The sequence below is a fragment of the Sorex araneus genome, chromosome 4, assembly GCF_027595985.1.
Source record: "Sorex araneus isolate mSorAra2 chromosome 4, mSorAra2.pri, whole genome shotgun sequence".
Classification (NCBI taxonomy): domain Eukaryota; kingdom Metazoa; phylum Chordata; class Mammalia; order Eulipotyphla; family Soricidae; genus Sorex; species Sorex araneus.
This window is the reverse complement of record NC_073305.1, coordinates 62,151,484-62,164,373: the sequence shown is the minus strand read 5'-3', so window position 1 is coordinate 62,164,373 and position 12,890 is coordinate 62,151,484.

Sequence of the window (12,890 nt, the reverse complement as noted above, 5' to 3'; positions counted from 1 at the left end):
AAAAGTGGGGAGAAGAAATGAACAGAAGTTTCTTCAAAAAAGAAATACAAATGGCCCAAAGGCACATGAAAAAATGCTCCACATCGCTAGTCACCAGAGAGATGCAAATCAAAACAACAATGACATATCAGCTCACACCACAGAGAGGGGCACATTCAAAAGTGCAAAAGCAACCAGTGCCGGCATGGATGTGGGGGAAAAGGGACACTCCTTCACTGTTGGTGGGAATGCCGACTGGTCCAGCCTTTCTGGAAAACAATATGAACAGTCTTTCAAAAACTAGAAATTGAGCTTCCATATAACCTCGCAATACCACTTCTGGGAATATGTCCTGAGGATCCTAAAAAGCACAGTAGAAATGACATCTGTACCTATATATTCACTGTTCACGATAGCCCAAATCTGGAAACAACCCGAGTACCCTAAAACAGATGACTGGTTAAAGAAACTTTGGTACATCTACACAATGAAATGCTATGCAGCTGTTAGGAGAGATGAAGTCATGAAATTTGCTTATAAATGGATAAACATGGAGAGTATCATGCTAAGTGAAATGAGCCAGAAAGAGAGGGGCAGACATAGAGGGACTGAACTCATTTGTGGAGTATAAAATAACATCATATGAGGTTGACACCAAGGATAGTAGATAAAAAGGCCAGTGGGATTGCCCCATAGCTGGAAGACTGCTTCATGAGCAAAGGGGAGAAGGCAGATGGAATAGAAAAGGGATCACTAAGAAAATGACGGCTGGAGGAACCAGTTGGGATGGGAGATGCATGCTGAAAGTAGGTAATGGACCAAACATGGTGACCTCTCAGTGTCTGTGTTGCAAGCTATAATGCCCAAAAGTAAAGAGAGAGTATGGGGAATATTGTCTGCCATAGAGGGAGGGTGGGAAAGAGGGGGTATACCCGGAATATTGGTGGTGGGGAATGTGCACTGGTGGAGAGATGGGTGTTTGATCATTGTGTGATTGTAACCCAAGCATGAAAGCTTGTAACTATCTCACGGTGATTCAGTAAAATTTAAAAAATTAAAAAAAAAGGAAGTGTTCGTCAGTTGTACATGAGGAGAAGGGATGTGCCCAAGGAAGCAACACCACGAAGTCCATGAGGAAGTTCTTGGGCCAAAGAAGTTCAATTCCCAGCAATCCCATATTGTTTCCCAAGCACCACCAGGGTAATTCCTGAGTGCATGAGCCAGGAGTAACCCCTGTGCATCACCGGATGTGACCCAAAAAGCAAACAAATAAACAAACAAAACAAAAACAGAAAAAAATCAAGAGAAAATTGGGATTGTTTTCAGTGCTATGGATCCATCTCAGGGCCTCAAACATCCCCTCCTTCTTCCTCCTCCTCCCTCCCTCTCCTCCTCCTCCTCTTCTTCTTCCTCCTCCTCCTCCTCCTCTTCTTTCTCCTCCTTCTTTTCTTTTTTTTCTCTAGTTCTTTCATTCTCCTCCTCCTCCTCTTCCTCCTTCTCCTCCTCCTCCTTCTTGCCAGGGTTTAGGGGACCATATGTGTGTGTAAACACACACACATGTATATTTTCAGCAGTGTTTTATAAATATATATGTATATGCATAACACAAGAAGTCTTATAATGGAGATGTTACTGGTGCCTGCATGAGCAAATCGATGAACAATGGGATGACAGTGATAGTGATTACTTTTGTGCTCATTTTAGCCCCTTACTTTCTTTTTATCATTCATATACAGAAATTTTATAACTAAAAAATTTAGACTTTAAATAAATATGTGTGTTTATATTGCATATGTAGAGAGAAGTCTATTTTATAATATTATATATAGTCTATTATATAATACTGCTGAAAACCAAACCCAGGATTGACAGCATGCAAGGAAAGCAGCCTATTAGCTGCACTAGCTCTCTCACCCCACTGAATCTGCTTCTTCATAAAGGGACAGGCCTCAAAGAATGAGAAAGAAATCTAGAAAGTCAACACAATACTATTACTTTCCTTTGCTTTGCAACAAACAGAGCAATTTAAAAGCTCACACATTTATTATCTCCTTATTATACTTTGCCAGAAATTTCAGTGTAGTTTTTTTTTTTTTTTTTTTTTTTTTTTTTTTTTTTTTTTGCTTTTTGGGTCACACCTGGCGATGCACAGGGGTTACTCCTGGCTCTGCACTCAGGAATTACCCCTGGCTGTTCTCAGGGGACCATATGGGATGCTGGGATTTGAACCCGGGTCGGCCGCGTGCAAGGCAAACGCCCTACCCGCTGTGTTATCTCTCCAGCCCCACAGTGTAGTTTTTATTGTATCGTCTACTCAGGCTCTCAAACTGCAATCAAGTCATTAACCAGGACTGGGTTCGGTCAGAGACCTGACTGAAGAAGGATTCTCCAGTCACTTTTACATTTTGTCATGTTATTACAGGATTCATTTCCTTGGGACAGTAGGAATTATGCTAGCTTGCTTCTTTGAAAAGAAATTTCAGAATGCATTTGTTAGCAATAGTCTTTTTTTCTTTTTACAATTCTTTTTCTCTTTTATTTTTAATTGAATCACGATGAAATATAGTTACAGAGTTGTTCATGACTGGTTTTCAGTCATACATTTTTTTTCTCATTTTAGAGACTTCCGGCTACATGGTCATGAGTGATCTTTGCTAGTGCTTGGAAACCTTATGCAGTACCTGGTACTAAATCAGGCTTCACAGGACCCAAGGCAAATGTCTTAACCCCTGTATTATATCTCTATCCCCCCAAGCATAGAATAAAACTTAATCCCCTTTATCTCCATCGACTTAGAACTTAGTTAGAACTTAGAACTTAGTTATAACTTAGATGAAGTTCTAACTTAGTCCCATTGGTTAGAATCATAGATACAATGGGTCAGAAAAGCAAAGATTTAAACGCCAGGTGCACTGAGCTACCATATAACCTGTTTTCATGTGTAAAAAGCAAACACATGAAGGGTTAGTTAGATATTTGGTTTAAATCATAAAATACATAAAGAAAACTTAGATGTAAATTCTTGGACATCCTATCTTAGTGATTTTTTTTAAATTTCTAAGGATGAAATTAACAAAATAAACACATGGGATTACAGCAAAATAAAACCTTCCCCACAGCAAAGTGTATAATTTTTATAAAGAGGTTGGAAATGATCACTCTGGATAAGAACTGCAAGCTAAAAGTAGGTAAAGGACCAAACATGGTAAGTTTTCAGTACATGTATTGCAAACTGTAATGCTCAAAAGGAGGAGAAGAGGGAGAGGGAGGGGGAGGCAGAGAGGGAGGGAGGGACAGGAAGAAAAAGAAAAAGAAAGGAAGGGAGAAAGGGGAGAGAGGGAGGGAGGAAGAGAGGAAGGAAAAGTGTCTGTAGGCACTTTTTGTAGTAGGCTGGGGTGGGGGTGGTGGCGGAGAGATACTGGGGACATTGGTGAAGGGAAATATATACTGGTGGAGGAATGGATGATGAAACATTGTAGGGCTGAAACCTGATCATGAACAGCTATGTAACATCTCATGGTGATTTAATTAAAAAAAAAGAAAGCCTAGTGAATGGTATTACCTATATTTATATTTATACCTATATTTATATCTATACCTATTTGGAGGGTCTGGAACATGCTCTGAGTTGTTCATAGCTTACTCCTGGCTCTTTGCTCAGAGGCCACTCCTGGTGGTATTCAGGAGACCATATATGATGCCAGAAATTGAGCTGATACTGGCTATATGCAAGGCATGCGCCTTAATCTTTGTATGGTCTTTCTGGTCTGGCATGTAACTCTTAAATTAGACAAGCTGCTATGATACAAATACATTTATAGCTCAAAATATGTTAACATTAAATTATATACTATATTGAAATCATGCAGTGCATCAACAAAAATAAATGAAAAATGAATAGATTTAAGTGGGTTCACCAAAGAAATATGTTCATCATTGCTGGTCATTAGAGAAATGCAGACCAAAATCACAATGAGATTTCACCTCACACCCCTTGGGATGACTAATTTTAATTTTTTTAATTAAAGAACTGTGATTTACAAAGTTATTGATAGTTACACTTCAGGCTTATAATATTTCAGCACCAATCCCACCACTGACCTCCCACCAGAGTCATCTTCCCTACACTAGTGTTCCTGTATTCCCTCCCCACCTCAACCTTTTACCCATCCCTGCCTGTCAATCTGACAGGCACATTCTAAAGTTTCAGTGGTTGCAGCTTAGGTCTCATGTTTTCAGTTTTGTTGAGTCTATGTTTTGGATATCTGGCTGTACCACTCACTCGTAGCACCAGTAGAACTGAAGCCATGATGCCTGTTCATTCATACTTCCTGTTCCCTCCTTAATTTATTTCCTTCTCTGTCCTTCTTCCTGAGCACTGGGGTCAAGGGTGATCTAGGCATTGCCTTTACTGCAGTACATTTCCTCATCCAGTATGGGCCCAGAGGTCCTGTGTATGTGAAGTTCTACATCTTAGGGGACTTAAAGGCAAGTTGGAATGTATTGCCCTTTTGACACTGTGGAACTTGGCAAAGAATATTTTCACCCTTGGCCTCATGTTGCTTCCTGAAGTGAGTGTCCTTGCTAAGAAACTCATTTTTTGTTTTCAATTCTCAACTCATTTCCTAAGCAATCATTTCTTTTTATAAATGAAATGACAATTGCATTTAAAAAGAAGTATCTACATTGAATTAACCTTGGCGATTTTCTACAGTTTTGTTATTTGGGGAGTTGCTGAAGCCAAGCACACAAACTCATGCTGCATTTAGAAGCAAGACAATAGGTAACCTTTTCAACCTTTTTTCTAGCACAACTCCTCTGTGGGACTTATTGTAAAAAATAGAACATACTGCTTGCTAAATGCATAATGTCTTAGTCCTCTCCTATGACTGTTTAAGGAGCTATGTTAGAAAAGAAAACATTCTTGTGGAAACATTCAAGAAAGCAAATGTTTATGGAGAAGGGATTCATTTGGACTATGTCATAAGCAGTTTTTAGATATTATAGAAAATAATGAAAAATAATAGCAGTGCCAAATGAAAAAGTTCTCTATAGGCAGAATTTCTGAGTCTCTAAAAGATGGATTTTTAATGTCTTAATTGCAAACACGGTTTGTGAACTTCTGCATAAGTGCGTGCTATTACTGGGTGAGTGCTATTAATATATCCACTGCTTTGTAAAGTGTATATTGGCTGAAATTCAAATCTTCACAACTTTACTAAGTTTTTGAAAATGATGACCATGTTGGCAACTAAACGTTTTTTAAATAGTGAGAACTTGCAATTCTTGTTGAAAGCTATAGAGAGGGATGTGTGTGTGTGTGTGTGTGTGTGTGTGTGTGTGTATGCTGGTAACAATTCAAGGGACTCACATTTGTGAGGCATGTGGTATCTATTGAGGAAAGTCCCCAACCTGTCTGCAAGCTATGGACTTTTCTACTGGAAAATGCTATAGCTGGAAATACGGCCATATTGCATATGGTATTAGGAGATTCATAAACATCCATAGCAGACATCTCTAAAATATACATTAACAAACCTTGTTTTATAGATATTTGAAAAATATTAAAGGGAAATGTAAAAGATTTAAATTATTCATTCTCTACCCCATAACTGGTATATCTAGGAATTTAAGCATCTCTCTAGGGATATTTTGGATCTAAGAGACAAGAAGGAGACTTCCTTGAATATTTAGGTCCTCATGTCAAATCATGGAGATAAAGGATACTAAAGAACTATGTTGTGCTTTTATTGGAAGTATTTTTCTAATAATGCCTGAAATGTCCCTGTATGGAAACTTGTTTTTTACTGTAATAGTTTAGGAGACATGTAACCATGTATTATGGTTAATGATAAAGGGGAAAAAACTACCCTTAGTTGTTGTTGCTTCAAGGCCCAAGTTTGGGAGAGAAGAGGTGAGAGAGAGAGTGAGATACAGAGAGACGTGGAAAGAGTAAGGCAGAGAATAGCACAAATACAGCAAGATGGAGAAACAGTAAAAGATCTACGAGGAGAGACAGAGACAATAAGAGTACAGAGAGAAAAGGAATCAGGGGAGTGTGGGGGAGGAAGGGGAGAGAGAGGAAGAGAGAAAAGGAGGGAGAGAGGGTGGAGGGGGAGAGAGAGAGAGCATCATCTAAAAAGGCAGAGAAGGACTGAGTGAGAGAGAAAGAGTTTGGAAGGAGGAATCAGAGATAGAGACAGACACAGAGACAGAGAGGCAGCCAGTCAGATTGTGGAAAGTGAAAGACAAGCACAATCTTTGTCCATGTGCATCAGGGGCGATCCTACCCGAGGACCTGAATCCAGGTGCCAGGGATGTACTTAGAATGCGCGATTGGTTTGTGAAGGAGCTGGTGGGTGATTAAACAAAGAGACAAGGGCCTGCTGGGTGAGTTACTGGGTGGGTATAAATTAGGCAATTTGGAAAGGACATCAATATAGACCCCGTGCCACCATTTGTCAAACAGTTGTCTGGGACACGGCTGCTGGACTGCAAGGAATCAATATCTCTCAGCTTTCCAGGAATCTGTGTTGGACTTCGGAAAAAGTTTTGCTGAACTTGTGGAAATCTATTTATCTCATCTCTATGAAGGAGGGGTGGAATGTCTAAAACAAAGAATACTTTCAACTCTTCCCAGAAATTACCAAGGTCTTAGCTGCATACCTGCTCTATAAGTGCTACATTAGGCGAAAGAGTTCATTTAAAAAGACATTATACTAATCTCTTATGATCAATCATCTAGGGCTGGCGTTAATATGAAAAAGGAAGTGATAATGAATTTGGTGGCAACATCATTTTTAAGCAGTTTTAAAATATTGTATTTTAATAACATGGTTACAATAAGGTTAATGTTTGTGGTTTTAAAAACTTATTTATTTTTTATTGAACCACCATGAATTACAGACTTACAAATTTTTTCATGATTGAGTTTCGGGTATATGATGCTCCAACGTCAGTCCCTTCATCAGTGTCCACTTCTTTCTGCCATTGTATTGGTCCAGTTCCTGACCTATCTTTATCCACCCAGACCTGGTGCAAACTTTCTACTGAAGACCAGTTCTTGTGTTCTTCTTATCTATTGGCAGCAAATTTCTGGGTACAAAAACATCATCCGCCGACTCCCCGGCCACGCCTCCCCGGGTCCCCCCGGCTCCCACGTGGCCGCCGGGCTTTGGACTTGCAGCAGCCACCCTGCCCCATGGCCCGCGACACCCGCCTTCCTGGCGGGCTCCCTAATATTGGCCCTCTCTCCAGGTAATCAGGCCACTCCCCGGCCACACCTCCCTGAGTGACACTGGGGCGTGGCCTGCAATTCAGGGGGCGTTGCCGCAAAGGGGGCGTAGCCTCCTGCTGGAGCAGCGGTGGCCGCTGTTATTATTTATTTATTTATTTATTTTTTGAGAATAAAATTATTTATTTTTTATTTTTTTATTTACTAAAAAATTTTATTGAGTCACCATGTGGAAAGTTACAAAGTTTTCAGGTTTAAGTCTCAGTTATACACTCTACAAGAAGAAAACATCCAACCCCATAGAAAATGGGGCGAGGAAATGAACAGAAACTTTTCCAAGGAAGAGATACAAATGGCCAAAAGGCACATGAAAAAGTGCTCTACATCACTAATCATCAGGGAAATGCAGATCAAAACAACCATGAGATACCACCTCACACCACAGAGACTAGCACACATCCAAAAGAACAAAAGCAACCGCTGTTGAAGAGGATGTGGGGAGAAAGGGACCCTTCTACACTGCTGGTGGGAATGCCGATTGGTTCAGCCCTTTTGGAAAACAATATGGACGATTCTAAAAAAATTAGATATTGAGCTCCCATTTGACCCAGCAATACCACTGCTGGGAATATATCCCAGAGAAGCAAAAAAGTATAGTCGAAATGACATCTGCACTTATATGTTCATTGCAGCACTGTTTACAATAGCCAGAATCTGGAAAAAACCTGAGTGCCCTAGAACAGATGACTGGTTGAAGAAACTTTGGTACATCTATACAATGGAATACTATGCAGCTGTTAGAAAAAAGGAGATCATGAATTTTGCATATAAGTCGATCAGCATGGAAAGTATCATATTGAGTGAAATGAGTCAGAAAGAGAGAAACAGACATAGAAAGATTGCAATCATCTTTGGAATGTAGAATAACAGAGTAGGAGACTAACACCCAAGAATAGAAGAATAGTAGAAATGAGTGCCAGGAGGTTGACTCCATGGTTTGGAAGCTGACCTCACACTCTGGGGAGAGGGCAACTCAGATAGAGAAGGGAAGACTAAGTAAAATGTGGTTGGAGGCCATGCGGGGGAAGGGTGATGCATGCTGAATGTAGACTAGAGACTGAACACAATGGCCACTCAACACCTTTATTGCAAACCACAACACCTAATTAGAGAGAGAGAACAAAAGGAAATACCTGCCACAGTGGCAGGGTGGGGTGGGGGGAGATGGGATTGGGGAGGGTGGGAGGGATGCTGGGTTTATTTGTGGTGTACCCTCAAAAAAATTAATTAATTAATTAATTAATTAAAAAAAAACCATCATCCACTGGTACCTTTCACAGTAAACTGATATAATTCATGCAGTGGCTGTTTAATGACTTTAATATCATTTTCTTGTAATATGAAAGTACTTCAAATTTATAAAAATCTTGCTTGAAAAAAATGATAGTTCATGTGTTAGTGTATATGTGCCTCATAAACATATGTATTGAGCAGATATCCAGTCTCTCCTACCTGCTGAGTTGATAAAAACTCTAAATTTTGCCAGAAAGCGTTCTTTTCTTGCATCATCATCATGTTGCATTCGGGTCTCATTTGTGTCAGAGAGATGACATGTAGTTCAATCATATCTTGACAGGAACAGTTTTCTAGCCATCAGAATTAAGCTTCAGTTCTTTGGCCCATCAGAGAACTTTCTAATTTGAGAAATTGTGACTGTGAGAATTGAAACAGAACTCAAAATAATCTTGGTGAATTAGAATCCATAAATAAAAATATAAATAAAAATTTGAGCAAATATGGCCCCCATGTAGAGCCCACAGGATTTTACAGGTGGGCAACAGGAAAAAATCATGCTACAGCATGAGACTAGCAGATGAGACAATATGTCAGAACAGTCACAGGAAGGAAACAAGGTCAGTAGGGCCCAGGTTAGAAAAAAATTGGGAAACACTAAGGATATACTTCTGCTATAGACCATATTTAAGGAATGAAGTTTCACAATGGTTGGTCCATGAAGTGCATTCTAGAAGAGAACCAGGAAGTCTTTTGACTAAGTCACCCATTTAAAGAACTGCATCTATCTTAGTGATATTGAAGATGTAAAATTCAGAACAGTGCCTGCTCTTAGGAAGTATTCAAAATGCATTTGTTTATTTAAGTTTATTTTTTATTTTATTTATTTTTATTTTTAAAATTTATTTTATTTTATTTTTATAGTAATTCACAATATTTGATTGCATTTAATATTACATTTAACACCAATCCCATCACCATTATACCTTCCCGCCACCATATTTCTGTCCCAAACCCCAAACTCTGCCCCGAAAGCAGAACTGAAATAATTTATTTTGTATTGCTTGTTATGAACAATCTTCAAAAAATAATCCAAAAAAGGTTTCTTAGAGGAAAGTGTGTGAAGATTGTTGTATTTCACCCAGGAGCCATTAAGCCCTTTTATAAGAGATTAGTAGCATGCTGTTAAAGGTTGAGCCTGTGTGCTTATCTATCTGTCTGTCTGCCTATCTATCTATCTATCTATCTATCTATCTATCTATCTATCTATCTATCTATCTATCTATCTATCAAAATATATTTCCCCTAAGATTGGTTGCCTTCTACTTTAAACCCCATCAAATGTGGTTTGCTACTCTTGGTGTATTGGTGGTGTAAAGCATGAGATGTCACACGGTTGCAAATGCGGCCACAAAGTTCGGGAATAGATTTCCTCATGGGTGAGGCTCATTGGGGTGTGTGGAAGTGGCTGTGAGCATGGCGGCAGTTGAGTTCTGGAGGTTTTTGGCTGCCAGGGCTGGCTCTGTTGGGGCAGGGAAGGGTCTCACCTGTCCCTCTCTGGTTTGCCCTGAATGAAACAGCCTGGCGCAGGATCTGGCAGCAGATCTATGGCATATTGTTCTGTGCTTTCTCTCAAAGTGTGCTTATTCTGTTGCTATAGTTCTGAGAACCACACTTGTGGGTGGCACAGGAAAGTGGAGGGGGTGGTGCCTAAGGTACCAGAAATCCAAGCTATGGCATAGACTTTTCCAGGGAACCCCATCCCTGACCCTTCAAAACATTTTTAACGAATGAGCGAGCAAATGCATAATGGTAGGGTGGTGTTTAAAAGCAATACGAGTGCCTTATTTGAAAAAATCTAAAATAATAATAATATTATTTGGCAATAGAATTGCTAATTTTAAAAAGAAAGTGAAGATGAGCCAGGGCATCTTAGCTGACCACACTGCATACTTGCATGAAGAGGCCTGGATTCCATCCCTGGCACTCTATGGTCCCCTGAGCACCACCCAGTGGGGTGCAATTCCAAGCACTGATCTGGGAGTAGGCTCTGAGTACCACCCAGTGTTGCTCAAACGCAAAACAAAAACAAAACGTGAGGAGACTGAGAGGTTTTAGAAGAAAAGTTGATAGCACATGAGAATCATAACTAATTCCAATCATGGCATAAACATTTAAAGGTTCGCTTTATTTTCTCTCTCGCTATATTTTGGACACCCCTACTATTTGCCTAAATAAAGCATTTTGCAGTGATGGGGCTGGGTTATGAGGAACATTTTAGAGATATGGGTCTTTGGCAGAAAAGGGGTAAGCCTGCGACATGCAAACATGTAGTAGGCACACACTTTTTGGGTGAGATTAATGTTGTTCAAGGTGTTGTCATAATTACAGGAGCAGCTATTAATAGTGTTTTCCATTACTCTGTGTGAGGCACTGTGCTGTTTTGTAAGCTGCTATTTAATCATCTAACAGTCTGAAGTGTTACACATTGTGTTTCTTTTCCTCACTAGAACAAAGCTCACAGAGGCTTTAAAAGTTGCCCAATGTGGCTCAGCTGGAAGGAATGGAAGCTGACACAGAAGCACATTTCATCACATTTCTAATTACTCTCATTTTCAAACATTAATTTCAATTCTAAGCTAATTTTTCCATGACATCAATAATTCACTGTCCAAAAATGTCCTAGATTTATCATTTGTGTGTGTGTGTGTGTGTCATGAGGATGCTCAGGTGTCACTGTAGCACTGTAGTCCCATTGTTCATCAATTTGCTCGAGTGGGCACCAGTAACGTCTCCATTGTGAGACTTGTTACTGGTTTTGGCATACCGAATATGGCATGGGTAGCTTGCCAGGCTCTGCCATGCGGGTGAGATACTCTCAGTAGCTTGCCGGACTCTCCAAGAGGGGCAAAAAAATCAAACCCGGGTCAGCCACGTGCAAGGCAAATTCCATAACTGCTGTGCTATCGCTCCGGCCCTGATGTTCAGGTATACCAGTGTTAATATTAGATTATCAATACTTAAAAAAAAAAATAGAACTGGCACCTTAAGCTTTTGCAAGGCCCCTTACTTTCTGTTCCCAGAACCTGACATTTGTGATGTACTCAATAATTTATCCCCAAAAAATAGATGAATAACTGAGCAAGTGTCACATGTAAATGAGGACCTTTTCTTTGAGATCATGAAATCATTTAAATATATATAAATAAGTTTTTGCTTTACATGCTCATTAAACACAAAATCTAAAAAGTATCAGGGAAAGAATAAAGAATGTTGAATTTCACTTCGTAAAAGCTTTTTAAATGCTGATTAGATACATGGCTCTGTTCTCTCTTGGGGCCGATGGGGTGGCCTGTGGCTCGTGTCTCATTTTCTGGGTTGAGCACCAGAGATTTCAAAATTCCTCTGGGAGCAATTAGAAAGCACTCCTTGGGAAAGGGGCTGGCAGTATTTTCTCAATTTATTCCCAAGATTTTTACCGTAACTGTTCTTTAAGGGCCAGTTACCATTTCAAGCCACAGTAGCCAATTTTCCTCACTATTTATCACCTTGAAATTTGTTAAATGTTTATTAGATTTTCTCATTCTCTCCCATCCGCCAGCCTCTCTCTTTTACTTTCCAGTATTCTGTGTATTAAGTCCTGAGTCTTTGTTCTTATGGTGGTGGTGTTGGGATTGAATCCAGGTCTCATGCATGCATGCATGCGGGGTACCCATTTTGTTGTTGGGCCACATTATCTGCCCCTTTACTCTGAATAAATTCTTTTACTTACTCTTGCAATTCACTCATTATTTTCCTTGTTCTGTGATCAGCTGGTAAATGTAAACTTTAAGTTCTTAATTTTGACTATTTTGTATGGACTCATTTTGTTTCTTTCTCAAATCTATTATCACACTCATTAATTTTTTGGCCACATCCAGCTGTGCTTGGGCTGGGGTGATAGCACAGCGGGTATGGCATTTGCCTTGCACGTGGCCGACCCGGGTTTGATTCCTCTGTCCCTCTCAGAGAGCCTGGCAAGCTACCGAGAGTATCCCGCCTGCACGGCAGAGCCTGGCTAGCTACCCATGGTGTATTCCCTATGCCAAAAACAGTAACAAGTCTCACAATGGAGACATTACTGGTGCCCACTCAAGCAAATCCATGAACAACAGGACAACAGTGCAACAGTGCTACAGTTCTTAGGGTTTACTCGTGCTCTGTGCTCAGGGATATTTCCTGGCAGGGCTCAGCGGATTATATGGAATGCCAGGGATTGAGCCTCATTTGGCTGTGTGCAAGTCAAGCACCCTACCTGTTAGTCGTATTGCTCCAGCCTCAATTTGATTTTTTGTTGTTGCCTGCATTCAAACTCAGCGCTTCATATATGCAAAGTAAGTGTCCT